The 11,305-nt window shown below is 40.6% G+C and overlaps 1 protein-coding gene across 1 annotated transcript in view; it reads left to right on the top strand.

Moving 5' to 3' along the window:
- The first annotated feature begins 6,865 nt into the window (after positions 1 to 6,865).
- The window catches only part of LOC121858603 (MKRN2 opposite strand protein-like), a 30,823-nt gene continuing 26,383 nt past the window's right edge, over positions 6,866 to 11,305 (top strand). The window contains exon 1 of the mRNA XM_042355111.1: positions 6,866 to 7,099. The gene's annotated coding sequence lies outside the window, so the exon portion shown is untranslated. The remainder of the gene's footprint in view (positions 7,100 to 11,305) is intronic.

The following is an 11,305-nucleotide window of genomic DNA, read 5'->3' as shown; positions in this document are numbered from 1 at the left end:
ACGGTGGTCCGGGCGTTGGGGGCAGGGTGAGCCAGCAGGGTAAGGCGTGTGATGTGCTGCTTGATAGTGGTGAATGCTGTAAAAGCCTCTTGAGTTCATATGAGAGGCTTGTGAGATGTCTTGGGGAGTCCCTTGAGAAGATCGTGGAGAGGAGCGAGGATGTTTGCAGCCTGGGCAATGAAGCTATGGTGTATGTGTATGTGGCCAATTGTCTAATTTCTCTTTGTGTTTGTCTATTTTCCCTTTGTTAGGCTCACATACATACTGTACATACATATAGGAGATCTCGCACTGAGGATGGAGGTGAGAAAGAAACTCACAATGGCGTTTTATATATATATATATATATATATATATATATATATATATATATATATATATATATATACCATGTTGCTGCTTGGTAGAGGAGTTGCTGTGGAGGAGCTTCTTAAGAGGAGGTCTTATCTGCTTAAGAGCGTGGTGTTGTCTGACCTTCGATGATGATGATAATGGAGATAAAATGGCAATGGTTTGCCATGGGAAGGGAGAGAAGAGGAAAGATAGAAGGAAAGTTATGAAACGGGAAGTAAAGTAGTAGAAAATAAGAGCAGGTGGACTATCCACCTTGCAGAGACGATTTGATTGGCAGTGGTGAAGGCTACACCAAGAGGTCACCCGAGCTCAAAGGAGACGGGGAGGGGGGTGGGGAGGGCTAAGCTAGCTAGCAAGGAGACGTTTGTTATTGTGTTAGTTGAAGAGGTCTACAAGGTCCTTGTGTAACTAGTAGAACACTTTTTTTATTTTTAATATTATGGTCTAAAATAAGGTGTGACTGGCGTCAAGAAGTTATTTATGCTGTGGTGTATAATGGGTCTGGCTCTAGGGTGCTTGTTGGTGTTGTTCAAAAGGAGGTGTAGATGAGGATGTGTTATTTGTTTACTGTTTAGCATACAGTAGTTCTGGCTCTTGAGGTTACCAGTGTGTGATCTTGTGGTGTCCTCTGTTTTTTTTTTTTTTTATAATTATTTCGTCTTTCATGACTTCTAGTTTGTACCATACTCCCTGTGCTTGTCTGTATGTTCTTATGTTTAATGACAAAATGTTGTATTTTTCGTGAAGCTTTTTTATTTTGGTTGTATATGGGGGACGTTATTTGGAGGCTCTGCGGATGGCTTTTTTTTGTGTTGCCTGGAGTTTTAATTGGTTGTTACAGCTGATCGTGTTTAATGGTATTGGCGGGTATTCAAGATGGGGGCGGACTACTGTAGTGCTTTAAATAGGTGTAGTTGTATTTTCTCTTCCATTTGACCTAATCTTCTTAGTTTTGTAAGCAGCATTTGGGCCGGTCTATTACGTTCTGTTATGTGTTTATTTATTCCTTCGTTTGAGTATTGTATTTCTTCGTTGTTTACTGTGATTGGTGTTGGGTTTATCCTTGAAATGTGTATGATTTTCAGTTTCTGTGTATTAGTTTTTGTTTTCCATTTCTTCTCGTAATTATTGATTTGTATTATGGCACGAGCTGTTTTTAATGCCATCATCTGTTTGGACTTGCCTGGATGGTGGATGATCTGGGTGACATCATCAGCATATGCAATGTATTCACCGTGAATTGGAGACGGCATGTCTGAAGTGTAGATTGTCTAAGGAGTTGGGGATAAGTTACTTCCTTGTGGTACTCCACTATAAAGTCTGAAGCTTGGGCCTTTGTGGTTGCCTATTATAATGTGTGCTTCTCTATGGTCTAAGAAATGACAAAGAAGAGAGGTGAAGTTGTTAGGGAGTTCTTGATTGGTTATTTTATATTTAAGTCCCAAGTGCTAGACCTTATCGAAAGCTTTTGCCACATCCAGTGGCGGCTCGTGAAAAATAAAATGGAGGGACTGCAAGCCTCAAACCGAGTCCCCACCAAACAATAAGCATGGAATTTCAGAACAGTACAAGCAGGAACAAAGAATATACACGCCAGTTTAACATCAGTGTTTATCAGAAATGTGAATGGCTCTGTGGTTGTGACGAGGCAAATACTTTATTCTGCTTTCCATGCTTATTGTTTGGTGGGGACTCGGTGTGAGGCTTGCAGTCCCTCCATTTTATTTTTCACGAGCCGCCACTGGCCACATCCCTTAAAACTACGTTGCTCTGTTCTTTATTATGCATTGCGTTTGCTATACTGTACTTTCGAATATAAGGGCCAATGGCTGTGTTTCCTAAATCCGTGTTGTCTAGGGTTGTATTTGTATTCTAGTTCCAGGTGTGTTCTTAATCGGTGGATAATTATTTTTCTAAAATTTTTCCCGGAGTTTCTAATAGAGAGATTGGTATGTAGTTTGCTACTGCTGTGGGGGCTTTTCCTGGTTTTGGTATCAGTCTGATAATTGCTGTCTTAAATTTCTTTGGGTAGTGGCCTGAAGCTATGGGTGCATTGAATATATTTCATAGTAGAAGTACCATGTTGTTTGGTAATTGTTGTAAAATTAGTTTATTTATTTTACTGACTCCAGGAGCCTTGTTCTTAAAACTGGTCGTGAACCTGACAGATGACACCGACCTGATAACGAGATCTGAGATAGCCGAGTTCCACTAAAATTTAAATAATGAGTTACTTAATGCACAAAAGCAGAACATACCATACAAAAAACTCAGATCAGACAACAATGACCCTAAATGGATAAGAAATATGAAGAAGAAGGACAACAACCGGAATTCACAATAGGGAAGGGAAGTCTCAGAGATAAGGAAAGCCAAGAGGAATAATTAGGTAAGGATAGCAAGGGAGGCAAAGACAAACCCCAAAGGATTCTACCAAATGTATCAAACTAAAACACGAGAAAAGATTGGACCAATACGGTCAGATACCGGCGAGCTCACTGACAACGACGGAGTAATGAGCAATAATTTGAATAAATATTTTTCAACAGTTTTCACCACCGAAAATGTAAACATGATACCCGAGGCACCAACTCTATTCAGAGAGAATGAAGAAAACAAATTAAGCGAGATAGTAGTGACTAGTAGCGATGTTAGTAAGCAAATAGACAAACTAAAGCCTAATAAGTCACCTGGTCCTGATGAGATATTTGCCAGAGTATTAAAGGAATGTAAGGAAGAGCTTAGTATGCCCTAAACAAAGTTGTTTAACATGTCCTTAAATACAGGTGTAGTACCAGAATCCTGGAGGATAGCGAATGTAATACCGATTTTCAAGAAGGGGGATAGATCACTATCCTCTAACTACCGCCCAATCAGTCTAACATCAATAGTAGGCAAATTACTGGAAGCAATCATTTCAAACTCTATTCAAAACCACCTGGAGAAGCACAAGTTGATCAATGATTCCCAACATGGCTTCACAAGTGGGCGTTCATGTCTAACTAATCTATTAACATTCTTTTCATCAGTTTTCGAATCCGTATAGTGGTAAGTAATAGATGGGTAGATTAATAAAGAAGAGTTCCCATGGAGAATGCTAACAGAAAGCCTAGGTATCAGTACTTGGACCATTATTATTTATTATATACATAAACGACATAGATATCGGCATAGATTGTTAAAATATAAGTAAATTCTGTTGATGACACTAAAATAGGACGGTTATTAAACCTGGACGAGGACTCCTGCAAAACTACAGAAAAGATCTAAACAAATTTTTTCGAATGGTCTGAAAAATGGAGAATGTAAGAACGGGACAAATGTAGCACCAGTATAGGAGACAGTAATAGGGGAAACCAGATACCAGATGAACTATTTATGCCATAGAGAAATCCAACCGCAGAGAGATTAGAGTAATGATATAGAACCCAAGCCAAGTAAACAATGTGTTTTTGCCTGCAGAACAAGGCTAATTTTACACTAGGGTTCATGGCTAAAGGAGTAAGAAGTTTACACATTGAAGCAGGTCATCCTAAAAACTGTATCTGTTTTGTGAGACCACACCTGATTACGCGAGTTCAGTTCTGGTCACCGGGGATTATAGACGGATATAGAATCCTTTGGAAAGAACGAGAACAGATAAGACGAATTTATAAACTTTAGTATTTTATCAGGTAGTAATTTTGTTAGCGTTAAAGCGACATTACAAAGGTATTTCAAACTATCCAACCTGGAGCGAACTCGTAACAATGGTTTTAAATTAGACAAATTTAGATTTAGGCGCGAAATAGGTAAACACTGGTTTGGAAATAGAGTAGTGGATGAATGGAACAAGTTACCAAATATCATCAACTCGAATATGCTGAATAGCTTCAAACATAGGTTGGATGCTTATATGAGCAATAGGGGTTGGGTGTAAACGGGACTGCCCAGTATGGGCCAATAGGCCCGCTACAGTTTCCTCCATTATTATGTTCTTATGTTCTTATGTTGATTGTTCTTACTATTTCGTCCACTGTGATTGGTTTGGTTAGTGGGGACATGTCATCCAGTGTATTCAGATCGATCGTGGGGCTGGGTTGCCAGATGTGGGTTATTTGCGACATATACTGTAGTTGGATACTTCCCTCTCTGTGATCATGCAGAAGTTTAAGGTTTCTTCGTTGGTTATTTGAAAGATCTTACTCCAGAAAGATCTAAATTCCGGTTCTTGTTTGGTTGGATCTGTTAATTTGACATGATTACTGTATATTATATAGTTAGACTTGTTGCTGGAGGTTCCCATTAAGTGCTTTATTTTCTGCCAGAACTGCTTCGGTTTATGGTAGTTTCCTTCCGTTTCTGAAATCAGCTTCTGCCAGTTCCTGTTGTATGCTTCTTTTGAAATGTTTTTTAGGTGTTCGTGTAGTATGTTGTATAGCCGTCTGTGTTCTGGTGTTCATCCTTGTTGTGTGATTAGTTAATTAGGTTGCTAACTTATGTCTGTATGATTCTTGATTGGTGTGAGTATTGAGGGTGTGGTAATATTAGAGAAGTGTGCCTGTTGTGTAATTGTATGGGTTGCGGGCTGTTTAATTCTTGTTTGAAGTTTTCCCAGTTAGCCCGGTTACAGTTGAATCTTAGCCTGGCCGGGATCTGTATTAGGACTGTGGAGGCATGGGTTATTTATATCATTCTGCTGGATCAAGAATCGAAATGCAAAGATGAGAAATGTCACCAAGAGACAACGTGCACATCACAACCTCGATCCTCGCACAGCTACAGGACTTCCAAGGACAAAATTACCCAGTCGTCTTACACTGGATTCCCAGTCATGTAGAGATTGGGGAAAATGACATGGCGGACGAAGCAGCCAAGGCAGCCACACGTTTTAGAAGCGTACACATTCAAGTTCCAGCAAGATTGCAACAGATCAAGAACCACCTCAGAAAGACTACCAAGCTCCACATCCAAAAGAGCTTCCTTGGCGAATTCAACGCTGGTTCCCAATCAGCCAAATGGTACCTAGTGGCTACAAAAGGGGAACCACTATTCGCGGACAAGAAAACATCAAGACAAAACCAAGTTAGCCTTCATCGACTACGACTAGGGTACAAGTGCACCTGGCAGACGATGAGAAATGTCGTCAGGGGATGCACCTACTGTCAGGAGCCAGCGGGCAACCCACTGGAACACTATCTACTCGACTGCGAAATCATACAAAGTCTCCGAAACAGAATTCGAAACTTCCATGAAGAACACACAACACCAGCGGCCACTCTAACCCACTCAGCTGGGGGATTGGTGGGGGGGGCAAGAGTCAAGAATTTATTATCACTCGGGTAGTAGCCTGGTGAGAGGCTACGTGTGTGGCTGACCCAAAAGATACCACACCTGTAAGAATGTACTGGTGTCCATATTTGCAGGTGCAAGTAAAGCAGGTGGGAACAAAGGTTTTCTGGAAGGAACATCTACGGCACTGAACGCCATGGTGTAGGAGGAATACGACCATCCAGGCTGTAGGGAATAATGATAAATGGATACCTAGCAATGTGTGAAAGGTATTAAACTTCAATCAATAACTTTCATGGCCTTTGGCTGTCGTGGAGTGATGTGTCTGACAGTCTGGTTATCCCTGTGGTGTCCCTCACATGAAAAGCAATGCGCTACCCTCGTCTGCCCATAGTGTTTTAGTCCATGGACAATGTTTGGTGTGAGCGCCCCACAGCGGTGAAGCTGATCCTAGGTATGGGAACCTTTCCCAGGTTACCATAAAATCTGGAATTTTTAGTTGTTAATCGGTGCAGTGTTAGTCATTTTTTTTATGCGGCATCATCATGTAATATTTACTTCTTTACCTGTATAGCACTTCTGGTGTAACTTAATGACTACAACATTCCACTTGTAGTGCATTCTGTATTTGTTCACTAAAAAAAGAAACCTACTTGCAAATCAATTTCTCTCATCAAATTGAAGTATTGTATTCACTCATAAGGAGGGCAGAGAGAACTCCTTAAATCCGCCACAGATGTAATAGGATTTAGAAATTGTGCAGCACTCAATTTGCTTTAGTGATAACTGTCGATATACTGATCGAGCTATTGTGGTAAACTGAAAACGTAGTTACGCGCTTAAAGACTGTTGAAGCGCTGTAATGCATTATAACTTCAGCAGCACTTGTAGTGACTAAAATAGAGAATTTAGGCTAAACTGCACCTCACACACACACACACACTCGCGCGCGCTACAACATCTTCTTTAAATCCGCCAATCTGCAGCTGCCTAACTGAATAAAGAATATAATGAACTTTCTTTACTACAATATTTAGAGTAACATAACAAAAAGCGAGGGTTAAAGATTTGGAATGTATTGATAAATATAAAAACTTATTATTTACTACATGATACGAAATTTCAAGATTTTTTTTTGTAAAACAATGGTAAGTAAATGCCAATACTGGCAACTCAATCGCAAGGCGAGTCCACCTGTGACTCAGGTGTGTGAAACTGTGACTTCCCTGTCTGGCAGACTGACACGGAACACGGGGGGAGAAGGTTGGGCTACCCTTAGTTCCTTGTTCACTGATAGAGAACACGGCACTGAAAATTTTTTTATGAAACTACTTAAAGTGTTCTTCAGTTTGGAATTCTGTTTTATATTCAGTAGAATTAAAAGAAACTTTGAACCGATCTACAATTGATCAGAGAGGAGGAAGTGGATCGTACAAATTCAGTAAGAGTTTTGAGGATCATCGTCTACTAAAAGGTGAGTCTTGGAACTCAACATATTTTATTTAAGTAAAATTAAGTTGCCTAGGTCGCATGTATTACTTTACGTGATACAAGTTCACAAAAAAATATTGTAATCCATTTAACGTGAGTAGCACGATTCATCACATGACAAATATTGACAATGGTCTTTGACTCCTTTGAGAATGAACTAAGAATGATACTACTCTTAAGCTTGATACTGTTGTTCTGAATGCTATTTTATCCATATTTTCTTTGTATGTGATATATAATACCAAGCAAGACTGAAAAGCTAGGTTCTCGTGAAGCGGGGAAGCAGGGAGGCATTATTCACCCGAGTTGATTTAACAAGTTCCCCACTGATTACAATCTGTTCCCTTGTTTACCTTTTACTATCCGTTCCTTCGATATTGTTACATACGAAAGTGATAAAATTGAACTTGATATTAGGAGTCATTTTATGGGTTTAAAAAGGAGGTACATAAGAACATAAGAATGGAGGAAACTGCAGCGGGCCTATTGGCCCATACTGGGCAGTCCCGTTTTCACCCAACCCCTATTGCTCATATGAGCATCCAACCTATGTTTGAAGCAATTCAGCGTATTCGAGTTAATGATGATATTTGGTAACTTGTTCCATTCATCCACTACTCTGTTTCCAAACCAGTGTTTACCTATTTCACGCCTAAATCTAAATTTGTCTAATTTAAAACCATTGTTACGAGTTCGCTCCTGGTTGGATAGTTTGAGTACCTTTATAATGTCCCCTTTGTTTAGCCCTGCCTTCCACTTATACACCTCTATCAGGTCGCCCCTCGCTCTACGTCTCTCAAGGGAGTGCAAATTAAGATGCTTTAACCTGTCTCTATACTCAAGGTTCCTAATGCCCGGGATTAGTCTTGTCATTCTCCTCTGAATTCTTTCCAAGGATTCTATATCCATTCTGTAATACGGTGACCAGAACTGAACTGCGTAATCCAGGTGTGGTCTCACAAGAGCAAGATACAGTTTTAGGATGACCTCGCTAGTCTTGTAACTAACACTCCTTTGTATGAACCCAAGTACTTTATTAGCCTTGTTACGAGCAAAAACACATTGTTTACTTGGCTTAAGGTTCCTACTTATCATTACTCCTAAATCTCTCTCGCAGTCGGATTTCTCTATGGCATCGTAGTTCATCTGGTATCTGGTTTCCCTGTTTACATCCCCTACACTGAGTACTTTACATTTGTCGACGTTGAATTTCATCTGCCATTTTTCAGACCATTCGAAAAATTTGTTTAGATCTTCCTGTAGTTTTGCGGAGTTCTCGTCAGATTTAATTACACTCCCCATTTTAGTGTCATCAGCAAATTTACTTATGTTGCTGTCTACGCCGATATCTATGTCGTTTATGTATATAATAAATAATAATGGTCCAAGTACTGAGCCTTGGGGAACTCCACTAGTAACGTTGCTCCAATCTGATTTAGTGCCGTTAATGCTCACTCGCTGTTTCCTGTCCTGTAACCACGCCCTAATCCGTTTTAGAATATCTCCCTTAAAGCTATGGGCCTCCACTTCTCTTTTAGTCTTTCGTGGGGGGGACTGTCGAAGGCTTTGCTAAAGTCGAGATATACCACATCATAACTGTGCCCCTCGTCCACTGATTCGGAAACAGATGAAAAGAATGTTAATAGATTAGTTGGACATGAACGCCCACTTGTGAAGCCATGTTGGGAATCATTGATTAACTTGTGCTTCTCCAGGTGATTTCGAATAGTTAGAAATGATTTCTTCCAGTAATTTGCCTACAATTGATGTTAGACTCATTGGACGGTTGTTAAAGGATAGTGATCTATCTCCCTTCTTGAAAATCGGTATTACAGTCGCTATCCTCCAGGATTCTGGTACTACACCCGTTTTTAAGGACATGTTAAACATCTTTGCTAAGGGCATACTAAGCTCTTCCTTACATCCCTTTAATACTCTGGCAAATATCTCTTCGGGACCTGGTGACTTATTAGGCTTTAGTTTGTCTATTTGCTTACTAACATCATTACTAGTCACTACTATCACTCTTATTTGTTTTCTTCACTATCTCTGAATAGAGTCGGTGCCTCGGGTATCATGTTTAAGTTTTCGGTGGTGAAAACTGTTGAAAAAATATTTATTCAGATTATTGCTCATTTCTCCGTCGTTATCAGTTAGCTCGCCGGTATCTGACTTCGCTTCCCTTGCTACTTCAGTTCATTATTCCTCTTTGCTTTCCTCATCTCGGTCTTAACCCTACTGGCCAATACCTTATAATAATCTCGGAGGTAAACTTCACCACGATTTATTCTTCTACCGACAGTATAGCCTTCCTTTGTCCAATTACAGTCTTTAAATAATTATTTATCCATTTAGGGTCATTGTCTGATCTGAGTTTTCTGTATGGTATGTTCTGCCTTTGTGCATTAAGTAACTTATTATTTAAATTATTGTGAAACTCTTTCAACCAAAGATTTCGTGATCAGGTCATCATCAACCGTCATGTTTGGTGAGGTTATCATTGTCAGGTCTCCAGGTGAAGTGAGGTCGCCCTCTGTGGGTACATTGTGTGAGGGCATATAATTCACCCCCAAATGTGATATCTCTTCTCTCAGCTGCCTTTTAAAACTATCAAAAGCTTGTTCTTCTGAAATCAGTTTGTCCTCACGTGGTCATGGAGACACCGGGTGGTGTGGTGTTCATGTGGTGTAATGACTCGTCCTCGGGTGTTGACATGAGGGACGTCACATGGTCATGGAGACACCGGGTGTGGTGTCATAGTATCTCACCCTGCTAAGTGGTGTTGTTATCTTTTGGTCAGGTGTACAGCTGACCCACGGTTGTTCCCAGAGTAGACTGTTAACACCACCTAGTCAGAAGATGGTGGTCGGTTCTCAGGGGTGCTTATCTCTGGGTGTGGACCTCACTGGAGGCGTCACGACTCGCTGGTACTGGCTAATGCTGAATTTACCGGCTTAAACACTGTTCAGGATCGGGGGTCATCCTATGGGTCCGGACTCCCTCCCCTTTTCATCAGGGCAAATCTGAAATCCCCTTTTCATCAGAAAATTCCAATACTTTTTCTTTAATGCAGTATTGTACTCAGGCGTTTTTGTATAGTAAAAAGTAATTACTATTGACCTCAGAATATCTCCTAATATCAAGTGCACATGGCTTCAAAATGGCCTCAAAATGCCCATGATATTGGTCAGATTTAAAAAAATTGGGGGGCCGCCCCCTCCCCCTAGCAGGGTGGGCTTGCTATGCTCGCCCACAACTTTTGATATTCCTGGATCTGCCCCTTCTGTTCAACACTGATCCCTCTCCGAAACGAAATCGTCACTTTTGGCGGGATTTTGTTGACATCCCGGTGGAGAGGAGGGGTTGTGGGGAGGGGGTTAGGGAAGTGGGCCCCGAAAAGGTTTTAACCCACCGGTGGTCAAAGATGTGTGTGTGTGTTATTATTATTTGCGTGTACTGGTTTTTCACTGTAGCTTCTCATATAAAAACAATATGAAATTAGGTTTCCTTTATTTTCCAATTGCTTTTACCAAGCCGTGGATGAAGGGGTACAAGGAATCGACAATTCTCTTGATCGCTTACGCTACTGCCAGTCTTTTGCAGTCCACTACCTGTGTAATAGTTTGTACATAATTAGTTTAATTATCAACAATTACACGCCCTTTATCCCACACCGGATCGTGTTAATTGTGCCATCTATTGTCTACTGCAAGTATTTGTTTTAATTGAGGAAGTTCTGTAGCGATACATTAGGGGGCGAGGGGAATGGATCTAGCGCGGAGTTAGCGGCGGGAGGCGGAGAAAGCTTGGAGAAAGTGAGGATGGTGGTGGCAGTAGTTATAGTTTTTGATGATGATGATTGTAAATTGTTTACGTTATGGTAATGGTGGTTGTGATGGTGGATGTTAATTCGACTTGGGGAGTCTAAACATTTCTTAACTAGGCTTGTGGAGTCTAGCCTCTCCCAATATTTTATAAATCTACTCTCCACAGTACTATAGCCACTTACATTTCGCTACTTGTCAATTTACAATGTCAGTTTACAAGCAAATTGGACGGTCAGTTATTTCTCTAACATACTGTTGGTATAGACTGGGCATGTATGGGCTGTTTTACAGTTGGCAGAAGCTGGGCATTTATGGGCTCTATTTCACGCTGTTGGCATATGCTGGGCTCTTTAACAGTATTT

Source organism: Homarus americanus, unplaced genomic scaffold (genome assembly GCF_018991925.1).
Source record: "Homarus americanus isolate GMGI-L3 unplaced genomic scaffold, GMGI_Hamer_2.0 scaffold74, whole genome shotgun sequence".
Lineage (NCBI taxonomy): Eukaryota > Metazoa > Arthropoda > Malacostraca > Decapoda > Nephropidae > Homarus > Homarus americanus.
Note: the sequence above shows the minus strand (reverse complement) of the source record. Positions and strands in the feature narration are given on the sequence as shown.